The sequence below is a fragment of the Phaenicophaeus curvirostris genome, chromosome 1 (assembly GCF_032191515.1).
Source record: "Phaenicophaeus curvirostris isolate KB17595 chromosome 1, BPBGC_Pcur_1.0, whole genome shotgun sequence".
NCBI lineage: Eukaryota > Metazoa > Chordata > Aves > Cuculiformes > Cuculidae > Phaenicophaeus > Phaenicophaeus curvirostris.
The window spans coordinates 176,161,708-176,175,993 of NC_091392.1; the positions used below are offsets into that span (position 1 = coordinate 176,161,708).

General features: G+C 43.8%; 1 protein-coding gene across 4 annotated transcripts in view; it reads right to left on the minus strand.

The window, feature by feature from the left end:
* The window catches only part of ELF1 (E74 like ETS transcription factor 1), an 86,291-nt gene that overhangs the window by 54,922 nt on the left and 17,083 nt on the right, over positions 1-14,286 (minus strand). The window contains exon 1 of one of the 4 annotated variants that reach the window (XM_069880810.1): positions 11,909-12,047. The exons of 2 other annotated variants lie outside the window; for them this stretch is intronic. The gene's annotated coding sequence lies outside the window, so the exon portion shown is untranslated. Of the gene's footprint in view, positions 1-8,919; positions 9,051-11,908; positions 12,048-14,286 lie in introns of those variants that run through there. One more of the 4 variants, XM_069880820.1, reaches the window with a different exon arrangement.

Sequence of the window (14,286 nt, forward strand, 5' to 3'; positions counted from 1 at the left end):
GCCATTCTCACAGCATAACCGCCTCGTCACACAAGAAGCTCCTCAGCAGACATTGGTTCTGTGATGAAAAATTGCCAACTATTATAGAAATGAACTGGAGATAAAAGACAGTCATCTAGCACTCCTACCCTATCTTCTCCGCTCCCAGCACAATATTCAAAAAACAAGGCAAAAAACCCAAGTGAAAGCTGAGGTTAAAGTGGAAGACTAACCAGCATCATGAACAAGGTAAAGCAGGGAGAGGTTGCTTTCCACAGTTTCTAATCCATCCCCCTTCATTTATCCTCCAGCCTCTTTTTCTTCTTTTCTGTTGCCTAACATTTCATCTACTTCTGTGAAGTCTCAGTGGTTTGCTGTGATCACAGATACCAGAAATTAATATCACAAACATGGGTGGGTGAGTAAAAAAATACTACAACTTTTTTCAAGATACCACAGACTTCAAGCAGATTTCGTGGAGGTTTTACTATGTATTGAACCCAGAGGGTTTGCCACATTTGTACCTTTCCTCTCTCCAATAAGACAGCACTAGCAATGCTCAAAACTGAAAGGAAAAAAGGCCGGCAGAAGCATTCTCCTGTTATGAAAGGCTTCCAGAGCAGCTGTGTTAGAAATGCAGCAGCTCTTCTGCCAAGCACAGAACCATCTCCTCCCCAACTCTCAGGCAGGGTACAGTGCACAGTGCTTCACAAGCCAAGAAAAGACAGGAGAAAAAACACCACCACACACACACCCCCCACCACCACACACAACTCCTTACCCATCCAGTTTCACTGTCCCTACAACCCTTGTACTCTACCCAACCCAGAGGATATGCCTTGTGGGCCAAAAGCCCCTATTTTAAAGAGTGTGTAGTACAGAAACATTTTATCACATTGCAAAGATGTCTTTACTCAGTGCTGGCTAGTCAACAAATTAACAGTTTAAGGGGAAAAAAACAATATCCTCGGAGTTATGCTGTCACGTGATAAAGAAAAGGGCACCAAATCAAGCAAAAAGGCTGAAATTAGTCCACACAGTTTCAGTTCTAGCGTAATTTCTACGTGCAGAGTACTTAGTTCTCTGAAATCCGATGCTGGGGAAGATCATACTAGAGTTTAACTTCAATAAACTAACTATAACGTAACAACACACGTCTTCAGAAATCACAAGACCTACTTAAAAACCATTACATCTTTCAATTCTAGAAGTTGAATGCGCTTTTTCTTTGCACTTTTAGCAAGTTGTCTAACTGAAAGGCAAAGCTGCCTCAGAAACACAGATCCACAAGTGGGTTAAGATAAAAAAATAAAAATAGTATTAAAAAATCCCTCCAAAGACTACAGGATCTTACAATAAAAACTCAATGGGCCAAGTAACAAGGCAATTCTCTGCCTAGAAAGGTAGTAATGAAATTGCATGATTTCACGCCCAATCTGCATTTAAAAACTCCTGCACTGGGAGCAGTAGAAAAAGAAACACTGGACCTTAGCTCTCAACACGTTAGGCTACGTCCCATGGTTGTTCTTTTACATTTCACACTTGTTCAAGTACTGCTTTATGTTGAATTTATTAAATTCTGAATTCTTAAATTCTTAGGTATCTAAACGAGGGTCTCTGATGGATAACAAAGTCAATAGTATACAGGCACAAGTATGCTCTTGAGAAGACAGTTTGTTACACAAAGGCTGCGCAGGGCAGACAGGGGAGTCATCATCTCTCAGTGCATCTGCTCCCCCGCTCGTGGTTTAACTGACAGGAAGCACAGACTAAGATACCCAGACCCAGTGAGGAGTGTTTCCTGCCTGCGCAGCCACGTCTCCCCACCACACGATTGTCACTGAGCGCGCCTGTCCCCCTGCAAGGGCCACAGCCTCCCACAAGGAGGAGAAACTCCGTGACACCCTTTTTTAAAAAAGAAAAAGTTTAACAGAAACCCAGCCAGCTGGATGGTTAAAATGTCATCAGGTCAAGTGTACTGAAACGTGGTCCCAGAAGGCCATCAAAGCAGAGCATAAAATGCTGGTGGCATGTTCTCATCCAGCATGGCCCAGGACAGCACGCAAACCAGCTCTAGAGATTTTAGAGTCTGGTCTTCCTTGAACAGGCTTGTACACCACCAAGAAACCAAGCTACTTAACAGATGAAGAATCAAACAAGTAGAAATCTTCAGAAACGAACCACAACCAGTGGCAGAAACCACATTGCCAAATACGGCACCAGCACCCCTACTTAATGGGACCACCCTGCCCTAGAAAAGAGAACAGCTTACATGATCTGTGGGGCTTTTCTAACTCTAAAACTGACTCTAATTTCTAACTCTAAACAGGTCTAGAGTAAGACCTGTTTTGTCTACCACAGAACTGAAGTGCTGCAGAAACAGTACCAATAGGATAAGTGCAAGAATTAATATAGCTTAAACAAGCAAACAACAAACAGCTAGACAAGGCAAAAATTCAGTGAAAAGAAGAAACTCCAGCACAGCTGTGATTTCTACAGTACCTGTATGTGAAGTAACGTGCTATACTCAGCCCCCTTCTAAGTAGTCTTCTGCTCAGTCTTAGATGACCCCATAATGCCACTTGTCAGAAAACATCTCCTCCTTAGCCAGCGTAAAATCTATACTTCCACACAGGATGAGAAATTATTAAGACGGCCCCGTACCCTTCCTCCACCAATGGCCAACCAGTGGTATAAAACTGAGGAAAAACAGGCTCAAGCTCTATCTAGAGGGCTGTCAGCTAAAGCCACAGAAGGCTCATCACTCTTGTAATCAAGCTGGGAAATATATCGACCAGTAAAATTAACGCTATCATCTATTGCTATGGTCTAGGAGCATTTTCTGCATGAACTTAAAAGCAGTAAAAATTTCAATGGATTCCATGCAGTTTCTGGCACATTTTACCCTTCACGGAACCAAGGCTCTCCCTCCTCAGGTGCTCTCCATCCCCACCCCAGATCAGCTAGGAACAAAAATGCCCTCATGTGGTGACCAGCACCGTTGGTGGAATGACCATCTCAAAGTGAGTGGTTTGCAATTCCCTGAAAATGACCAGGCTCCAAATTCTCTCCATTTCTATCCAGAAATCCGTTCTGTAGCTAGGTTCCTCCAACAGAGCACACTTTGTCCCCAGCTTTCACGTGCTCTCATCCGAGCTGTCACCATCTGGTTATCCTCGAGAACCACAGCTGTCCAGTGCTTCAGATGACAAGACTACGTCCCTCCACATCACTGGGCACTTGACCCCTTCATGCCTTGAAAGCTGGAGTGAAAGTCCTAAACCAGGACCCATCAGACACTAACAGAAAGCCAGTGGAAGAAATTGTAGCAGAAGCTCGCTCCAGCAGCATTTCTGAGGTCCACTTAAGACACAAGTCCCATCCTTGAGAAATACTGCAGTAATCCCCAAAGCAGCCAACAAATTTAACAAATAATGTTCGCTCAAAAGACTTCCTGAGCAAAAAAAGCCTTGCAGCATGATCTGAACCTTACTAAATTTTGCTGCATTCGCAAAAGGACTTAGAAGAGAACTGGAAAAAAAAGTATTTTCCATCTCAAATTCCAGCAACACAACGTAGCCAACAGCATTCTGTAGATTTGCTTTTAAGTTTGTAAGTCACGCTGGTCATATCTTGCAACATGTACTGGCAGGATTCAATGTTTTCCTAAGAAAACTGGGGTGGCAGATGCTGACGCTGATCCAGAAACAGTTTACTCTCAAGCTGGATATTCTTTTTAACCCTGAAAGTTCATCTCTGTCCTGCTAATGAACTACAGATTTTATTACAGCAAACATTTTTAAATTCTTATATGTATCTGTTTTCACGGTGTATTAATACTGTACTAGCTCTAAGCGTGACATTAAAAAAGGTATATTTACAAGCACAATAATCTCTGTTCAATTGATTATACACTATTAAATTAGCCAAAAAAATAATGTAACACAAGCCTGGGCTTAGAATAAGGGTGGGGTATTCCTTTATAAATTACAAAGAGACACGTTAAGATCGTCTAAGTTTTCAAGCTCTGTATATTTTAAGAAACAAATGGAAAAGTAAATATTGCGCTGATTATATTTATAAAAGCAAAACAAAAATCAGGATCTCTCAGATCCTACAAAATTAAAATGTATTCCTCAAAGCTTCTGCTGCGTGGCACTGGAAGGAACCCACATGCTCGGAACAGCCAGCCCCTGTGTTTCTTCCTCTGACTCGGTTAGCGCTAGCAGGGGAGGAGTGGTTTCCACAAAACTGCTTTTCCTGCAGAACAGCTATGAGTCAACTTGTCTCATGTCTCTGCAACTAGCAGCCCAACCTGCCTTGCTACCCGTGTGTACTCGGGGCAGGTAGGAGGGCTCACACCTCACCGACGTGCCACAGAGTGATACGAGCAAAAGTGAAACAGAGCCCATTGACACCCACTGACCAGGCTCCTGGGACAGCAAGAAAGAAACCGCTTTCACGGATTTCTATTGGTTTTAACCAGCTTCAACAGAGGGCAACATGATTTTTAGTCCTACAGTGTCCCTTTAACAAACACCACAAAGACGCCATTTTCCAGATAACCAAGGAATTTTTTACAGTGTTGACTTACCAAGCAGAGCACAATAACCAGCTATTCTGTTTGCACTACAAGGCAGTACAGTGCAATGAGTTAATAATTTATCACGGCATGGCTCTTGGCAACTAACCATAATCAACTTTTAAAATTCTTCCTCTTTCTTACATTTTCAGTCTCAGCAAGAACATGGCATCCTTAGAGCTTCGGCCCTATCTCAACATTTTCTAGGGGATTTATCTTCCCAAACACCAGCTTTCCTCCTGTATTGTTTTGGGCTCAGAGCAAAGGTCATCATTTTGTTTCAATAACTTGATTTAGCAGACAGGAATAACTAGAATATTTTTAACAATGCAAGAAGGTAGCAGCATTCTTTTAGAAAGCCATGGCAGTGCAGTTCTCATCCCTGCACTTCCTTCCTCCTCTTCTCCCAGAAGGAAAAAAGAACAAAAAAGCTTAAGCTTTTCCCTCCATCAAAAGCTTTTATTTGCACATGTTCCTTAACCAAGGAGAAAAAACTTTTCCCTCCCATTTTAGACAATCGAGACTTACAGCTCTACGTAATATTTGGCAAAATCTAATTTATTAGTTAACACGGTCTTTCTCTCAAGCAGAAGGCTCTATCCGTAGTGTTCAGGCAACTCACCTGGAAACCAGTTTTTAAGAGTTTAAATGTAATGTGTAACCATCCTAATTATCACTTTGTTGAAGCTGTGCCCATGGATAACGGGCCTCTTCCAAGGACAACTGTCCTGCTTCATCCTCCCCTCCGCTTCTCAACCCCAGCTCTTACAAACTCCCCAGCTCCAGCACTCCAAAATCAATTCCTTACCTGGTTCAGTCAACCAACCCAGCAGTTTCCCATGGCGTGGACACCTGACTTGCCAACTCGGCCCATCTTATAGAACCAGAACCAGATAAGAGGTTGCTCACACTAACTGTTCGGACTGCAGATGGGAGGGGAGGGCAATAAAACACTAGGAAAAAACTATGCTGTCAGTTAGGAAAAATGAGGGTGGTGTCCCTCAAGCAGCGCTGAGGCAGCTGGATGAGTACTCCTGCCATGGAAACATTTAGGAACAATCATGCCCACTTTGTTTCACTAAGGGTACATTTTAAATCAAATTAGACTGTTCCAAGCCTGTATTCTCACAAAACTGCACATCTAAAGTTTAAATTGCAACTTTAGCTCAGCTAGAGCATCCTGCTGTTGAGTCAAGAACCTAAGGGCATACAAAAGGCCTGGGGAGAAGCTAAATGCGCCGTTTAAGGACTTACAACCCATCACCTCCAAGACAGTTCATTTCCCAGGCAAAACTTGCTCCATCCAAACTTCTCTTCTATGCTTCAGGGCGTATTCAGGGAAACCACTGCTACGTGGTTTCAACAGGATGTGCCAGCAAGTGACTGGGGTTGTTATGTGCAGAGCCTTCACTCAGAAGTGAAAACCAGCAGCTTGGGTGAGGCTGAAGCACCTTCAGCGTGCACATAAGCCGGGAAAGCACACAGCGTACAGCACTGCTGGAGATGGCATCGAGGCAGTAGCATCATTCTCCCATCTAGTTAGCAAACACCAGGCTTGTTCACAACAGACAGAGTAACAACAGGTTCTTCCAAAGCAGCCTCTGTCAGAACTTAAGCTGGTTTGCCCACACAGTCACTGTTTTTCCTGATTTTACCTCATAAAATTTCCCATCCCTGCAGTAGGTATGGATCAGTGGTTCTGGATCTCCTCTCAGGGCAGTGGCTGTTGTACACAGCCAGCTATTCGCAACTAACAACTGCTACCATCTACCCCCTCAAATGAATCATGAATAATTTTGAATCACGATACATCAATAAAATGCTATCACAGCTCTCATGTTTACCAAGCCTGGCAGTACAAATTAACAAAATGTTTCCTCAATGCACCTAAACGCAAGGCACTCATAAAAGAAACTTTAAACATTATATACATCAGAATCTAAGCACAAGATACACAAAATACCCTTTCTAACTACATGGCTATAAAAGCATCAAACTTCTTGTGCAAATATCGCTATTATTTTTAGACAAAACATCTGCAAGACCAAGCCCTTATCTTGTAGTTGGCAAAAGTTTTCTGACAGTTCTTACTGTTTCTGGACCATTACCTCTGAAACATTTAATACAGCTCATCTGAAGGACCATATGAAAAATACAATCAGGTTTTTGTGAAAACAAATGGTAGAATGCTGTACTACATCAAGCATTCATAATTAGACATAAGCCTTTCAGAAGCGCACATTTAGGAAAATATTCTACCAACAGTAACTTTCTTCTGGGTTTTCTTCTCAAGAAATCCATCTGCAGCCCATTTTTAATTGGTCTAAATTAATGGCTTTCTGTATTACAGCCCCATCAGAGAAATTATAATTTTATTTAAAGTAGTCGCTTCAAAAGCCACTTGTTTCTTCGAGCTGACACTATAACAAAAGGAATACACTTTTTTGAACAGAAAAAGGCCTGTATTTTCTAAAATACGACAGGCCACCTCTAGTAAAATTGAGATTGTTTCTCTACACAGAAAGTTTCATTTTCCTTCACATGTCTAAATCACCTTCGTAAAGACAAAAAAAAAACCCCAAAACAGACACTTCCTGTCTACAGTTCCTTTTTTTTTTCCTCTCTTGAAATAAACAAAATTTGGGGGTTTTTGAAAAAAAGAACAACCAACCAACAGGATGGCAGCCTCTGGGTAGCACACACCACCCACCAAGGGCACCTGAAGCACCTTGATGGGCTCACAGAGCTCTCAACAGGGCGGTTTGGTAGCACCAGCAGACAGGGAAGAAAATTCTTGCAACTTGTGCTGGTTTGCCATCCTTAGCACTCCACACATGTAAGCTTCACAATTATCTTCTTGACAGCTAATAGCATGCTTAATTTACAGGTGCAGTGATCAAGTTTTAATAGCTCCAGAAAGCAAATAATTTACAGAGGTTCTGGAGAGAGGGATAGAAACAACAGCAAAAAACAGCAAACAAACCAAGAGAACAGGAGTGGATAACGTAACCACCTATTCCGAGGACAACGGCAGGCCAAATTCTGCCTTCAGTAGAAAACGTGCAAGCCCTGGTTTCATCAAGATATAGTTTTCCTGAAAGCTCTTCCTAAGAGGGTTGTCTTCTGGTCAAAAAGAGACAGCCTCCACTGAAAACAAACCACATCATCACATCCTTGGGAACCTACTCTTGTTAGCTCCAAAATTATCCCGTGCAACACAATAAGCACACAGAAAAAGTAAAAAAACTAACAGTACCCTTTGCCAACTTGCTTTTAACTTGAAATTGAGTCTTGTTGGAAGAGCAAGTTAAACATTAATTTTCTGACAGCAGTCAGCCCTGGTTATCACATGTTGTAAACATAGTTTCACAATCACATTTTGCTGCTTCTTTCCCTAGCTGCAATATAAAACTGAATAAACACCAAGATTGCTGGGAACTAAAGAACAGCAGAAATGACTTGATACAAAGATCATAAAAGCAAGGTAGCTTTCTCCTAACCTGTCAGCTTTATTAAGTGTGAAAAGACCCCATGAAAAACTCAAGCAGTTTGAGAGGAACATACAGCACAACAAAATACTATATGCAGCCACACTATATTAACAATAACCAAGCTCACTCACCTCTTTCTCTCAACTCTGAAACCCTGTCTCGTGTGGGATGACGTATTTACTGAGCCCACTTAAGAAGTCAAACCACTACCATGCAAGAAGGTAAGTGAGGCAAATGCAGAAGGAGCTCACAAATGAAGTGACGAGACCATTAGCACACCAACAGTAACCATTCAAAAAGCGCTAAACATTCTCTTCAAAATAAAAAATACATTTGGTACATTCACACAGAAATGTTGATGTTGAGTTAAATATAGGGTGTTCTAGAAATAGACTAAAATATCTAATTATAGAAGCAGTGACATTCAATCTATCTAAAATCAACCCTTTCCCACAGTTTCTAACATATGCATTTAGTATTCCTATTCCCTACAAATTATCTTAACTGCAATATTTTTCCCTCAATACAGAAAGAAATAATTTCCACATCTAAGTCTGAGAATTGGTGGTTCTTTCCAGGCTAACACAATGGCTGCTTTTCACATTCGAACTTGAACCTAAGTACAAAGTCACACTTGACCCAAGACAACTGATCTCTTTAAGGACAAAAAAAAAAAAATTACCTGAGCTCTACCCATCTGATTCACCCCTAAAGATAAGCTGGTAGGTAGTTAGCGCCTAAAGCACATCAAGGTAAGAATGCATAAAATTCGGTCCCTATCTAATGGGATCCTTTTAGCACAAAGGCTGACACAGTGGGAAGCTTTGCCGCAGGACAGGTCCATATTGAAGAATAAATCATTTTTACCTCTACACAGATCAGCTCCCGTCAGGTCAGGACAGTGAGAATGTCTAGGGCCCTTCACATGGCTGCTGCAGACTTTTGATAAGCAGATGACTTCAAATTTCAGTACGCACAGTCTCTGTCAACTACTTTATCTGTGAAGGAACATTTAAGTAAGATTTAAGAAAGCAACATTTAAGTAAGATTCAAGAAAGCAAATCATCTCTAAAGCACATCAGTGGCATTACAAGGATAAGCACAGGAAATCACTGGCATATGGTAGCGAAGTCTCAGCGCTTAAGGAGCAGATCGTAACCAAGGCTGGAAATCTGAACTCCACCTCCTGCCACTCCTGTGCTGAATCACTCCAGCAGGGGAAGTCCTTGCTGGTCCCCACACACCCAACAAAACTCCAGCAAGTTACCAAAACTGTCAGTGAAAACAATAAAATCTGCCAGCAAAGGCTAAGAAACTTCTGCTAACGCCTGCACGAAGTGAATGCTGGTTTGGAGATCAAAGCTTCTCCTCTGATAAAGAGGGAAATGCTGCATTTTTCTTACAGTTCTCTACCAGCTCACCTAACACAGCACCTCTGAAAGTCCCCTCCTTTGAATATAACTGTGCTGAAAAGAAAGAAAAGGGTACACATATATACCTCGTGTAACTTTTTTTTTAATACACAGAGGCATCCAAAGAGCAGCAATACACACCACTGAAGTCTGAGTTTGCAGCAATACTGAAACATCAGGCTGTACCAGGCCAACAACATTCTTCAAACCTGGACGTTAAGTCTCTTTTTGGTTTTTTTTTTATTTTTGGGGTTTTTTCCCCTTATTTGAGCGCCAAGATCACGGACATGGCAATTCTAATATTCAATGGATTCAACAGCACATTAGAAAACAGGCCCTTCTGTACAAGCACGGGTCTGGAAATAATGTTCAAGCTAAGTGGCATCTAATGATACCATTTCCATGGCTCATCTCTCAACAACCACAAACTCAATCTAAACTGAAAGATCCCAGCCTGGGGGCAGGCGAGGAAGAAAAGGTTCTGGGATTTTTGAGACAAACGCAGGCTTCATCTATAAAAATCAGCAAAAACTAGCACCATTTCCCTGTCCCTTCTAATCCACCTATGGTGCCTTCTAGAAGATCTGTCCAAGCTGTCCTCTGCAAGGCTTAGAGGAATTTCAGATCACTCTTTTTCTAGCTCTACCACTGCAACTCTGATACTTCTGTAGCCTTAGGACAATCTTTGGGTAGCAGCATGGGACCCTGAACATGGCAGCTTTGCCTTCAAGAGCAACCGCTCCTCTGCAAAGCCCTGCTCAAGAGAAAGCAGCAGCAGCTACTTACCCTTTAGCCCACAAAACAGCTTCTACACTAGATAAAGAGCTGCAGTTTGGGAACTGGCTTAGGATAACTCAAGCTTTGAAGGCTGGATGTCTCAACAGGGTCCAGAACAGCAGTAAGGGAGGAAAGAGGTAAGGAGAAAGAGGCTTTTGCTCTGCCAGCTGCAAGCACAGCAGACCGTTGTTGCCTCAACCGTAAGATCTTGAATTAAAACTCATGATGAAAAAAAAGGAAGATGCAAATACCTTAAAGAATTTTTCAGTAAAAAACTTCTAAGTGTCTTCCTCTGCATTTTCATCATTTCACCTGAGAATTTGTCAACATAAAGTGCACCAAATAATTCTCCCAAACCCTCGCAAAAAGTACTTCTTTTAGCAAGAAAAAAAGGCAAAATCAAAAGGTGGTAAAAGCACACCATACTGTAAGATGCAGAAGATTTGAGCAAACACTGGAGAGGCTGAAGACAAGAGACAGCCTCACCCAAAACATGACCATTTACTTAATGGTTGCCTCTATCTCTCTCTCCCCTGAAACCGAACCAGTATTAAGCAAGACTCCATTACACTGCTGAGATATAAGCTCTATACAGTAAATTAAATGGTATCCTCCTGTGTGCAACAGTTTGAGCTCCTTGTTATTTAATTTTCAGTAAGCAGATACTGAACTTTATTTCTCAACTAGAAGACTGAAATACAGGGTTCAAAGTCATAGACAAAACTTCTAAAGCTATTAGCCTGACTTCTGTTCAACTATAAACAAGGTGGAAACATTTATTTCTTTTTCAAAATACCATGCTAGAACTCAGGAGTCCATAATTAGGAGAAACAGGGTGGTTTTCATCCACTCAAAGTTTAAAAAGCAATTTGACACACTGCAATTACCTCCAGGATTTTCTTCTCCCATTACAACTACCACTAAGCCCATTTTCTAATTGGTCTGTTCCTCTGCCATGTACCACCATCCCCGTTAGTACAGCTTCTTCACTGTTTCCAGGAAAAGACAAGTTATCTGTCCGTTTTTTTCTGCACAAACCGATTTAAAACCCACTATTTTAAAACAACACCGCAGCGGCCATCGCTGAATGAGACCGTTCCAGCAGAAAGAGAACTGCAACCGAAGGTCACAGGCGTAGAGGTACATCTTCGAAATGACAAACCTGCCATTTTAAAGGCTCTCGGGAGCGCAGCGGGCGGACCCCGGCGCGGAGCAAAGGTGCGCAAAGCCCCTGTGCTGATAACCAACACTTTGCCCGAGTTGCTTCGGGCCGGACCCTGCTCCACGCCGGTCGGGTCCAGGCAAAGGTAGCTTCAGAATAAATACAACTCCTCTGCCGTCCCGTCAGCCGAGCGGCGGCCAGCTCAACGCCCTGCCCGACACCGCTTCGAGGGCGACAGAAAACGCAGCAAAAAACCGAGCTGTAAGCCTTGGCAGCGCCCAGCGCCTGCGGCGAAGGCTCAGCGACAGGCGCTCCTGCCCCGAAACGCCAGTGCCACCGGCGGCTCGGTTCGTTTCTCCCTCTGCCAGGCGCGCCCGGCGCCGCGCCTCACCGGGAGCTCCCTTCCCCGCGGCGCCCGCCCGACGGCCGAGCGAAGCCGCTCCCGCCGCGGGCGCCCCTCGGGGCAGCCAGGGACGCCACGTCCCCCTCCCCGGGGAGCACCTACCGCCTCGCCGGCCGCCCCGCGGCTCCGTGCAGCCAAAATGGCTCCCGCCGAGGGGGGGAAGCGGTGCCCCGGCCCCGGCCCGTGACTCACCGCGGGGACGGGCGGCACGGCGCGACACGCCCCGGGCGGCGGCCCCGCTCCGCCGGCCCCAGCCCGCAGGTGGCGGCGGCCCCGCTCCCCGGGCTGCGCCCAAGGGGCGACGGCTCCCTCCCCGCAGCCCGGCCGCGAGGGTGACCCGAGGGCCGGGGCACCTCTGCCGTGAGGACAGGCTGAGAGTCGGGGTTGTTCAGCCTCGAGAACAGAAGGCTCCGGGGACACCTTACAGCGACCTTCCAGTACCTGAAGGGGCTGCAAGAAAGCCGGGAACGGGCTTTTTACGAGGGCGCGGAGTGATAGGATGAGGGGGTGGCTTTAAATTGGAAGATTTAGATTAGACATTAGGAAGAAATTCTTCACGCTGAGGGGGGTGAGGCGCTGGCACAGATGTTCCATCCCTGGAGGTGTTCAAGGTCAGGTGGGATAAGGCTTCGAGCAGCCTGATCTAGTGGGAGGTGTCCCTGCACGTGGCAAGGGGCTTGGAACTGGATGGACTTCAAGGTCCTTTCCAACCCAAGCCACTCTTATGATTCTATCATCCCACCCGCGCCTCTTCAGCAGCAATAATTACATAAACACCTTTCTGGGGAACATCAGGTGTTTCCTACCAATGCCATTTTGCTCATGCTAAACGTGAACCCCAGAAAAAAGGGAAACTGAGGCGTTTGGTGAAGCACGGACACACACCTCCCTCCACAGCCAGGGCTCCCAACCACCCCAATATGCTCCTTACGTTCTTCAAACAAATTCCTGTGCCTGCCAAGAAACTGAAAGCTGCCCAGTGTGCAGATGGAGGCAATACAGCCATTCGTGCAGACTCTGCAGACTCATCCAGCCCCCCAGAAGGCCTGAAAGAAACTCACTCTACAAACGTGGTATGGATGCCGAGGACAGAATCGTTCCTGCTTCGTTTAAGTGGGAAGGATAGGCACACACCCTGTTTGCAGGCTGGCATCTGCATTCATTTTCCACTGATATCCACACGGGCAGAGTCTGAAGCAGCACGCGAGCCATAAGGGAAGGCACGGCCCGAAAACCCAAGGCCAAGCAAACAACGAGTAACTGCTGGACAAGGAGCTGGGAGGCAGGGGAAGAAAGAAAGCAGCAGAGAAAGCAAGTAAAAACCTGAAGCTACTTCTAAGCAAACATATTGAAATAATTCCAAATATGATTAAGTGTAGCTGTCATTACCCCCCTCCCAGTAATAATTAAACAGTAATCCCACAAGTGGATCACTAAGCAAAACTCATTGTTCTACAGGTATTAATATTTTCAACCACTGGTTATGTTTAATAATAGAGAAGAAAATTTTCGGGTTACATCCAAGTAATTCAGTCCCTCTGATACCTGCAAGGCACTCAAAGGCAAAATTGGCTCATAGTTTATTGTTTAAAGAGCAGTTATCCAGGTACGATTTTATTAGATGTATTTTATCATATGATTTTGCAGCCTGCTTTAGCGGAAGATCTGAAGAGAACCAGCAGCAAGTTCTTTATGACTTACAGAGTAAAGGTTTCAATTAAGTCACTATTAAAGTAGCATTGCATTAATGTCCCAGTACTTTGAATTTGTGGACTGGTGCCTCTGCCTCTGTAGTAGGTACCACATAAAACATAGACTGAAACTATTGTGGGTTTCAAACACTGCCAAATGCATAATGCTGTACATATTTACACATTCAAGAAATTGCATCGGGAGATTATAAGGTTAATTACTCCTATCCCCAAAGGAAGTCTCTGCTACAGGACATCAGCTATAGAAAAGTTCTTATTCTTAAGTTGTTATTTAACAGTTGTTGAATCGATCAATTGTTATTAAGACATTATTCAACAACTTAATCACAAATTCAGACCACATACATCTGATATTTTTAAGACAATTGTTTGCCATCTACAAGCCTCTTTCATTTTCAAAGATTTCAGTAAAAAAGCATCTTAAAAGAGAAAAGTGGAACCCAGGGCTTCAGGGCTGGAGTGCAATCCACGCAGCTATCAGTCTTAATTTGCAAATTTAAAGATACAGTTCAGTGATATTTTAGCGCATGCTGAGTACAGGTTAAATGTACAGCACAATGAATTTGAGAGAAAACTGTCTACTTATTCACTGTGATGATCTTCTAAGCTTTAGTTCAATTATAGAACGGTGGTAGTAAACAAAGCACATATGAACAGGCCATTGTTCTTTTCAAAGGCTGGGAGGGACGGTATCCTGGCCATCCTGCATTTTATCAGAATCCTTCAGGTAATAAAAGCTGCCTTATTTCAAAATGCACAAGAATCTTT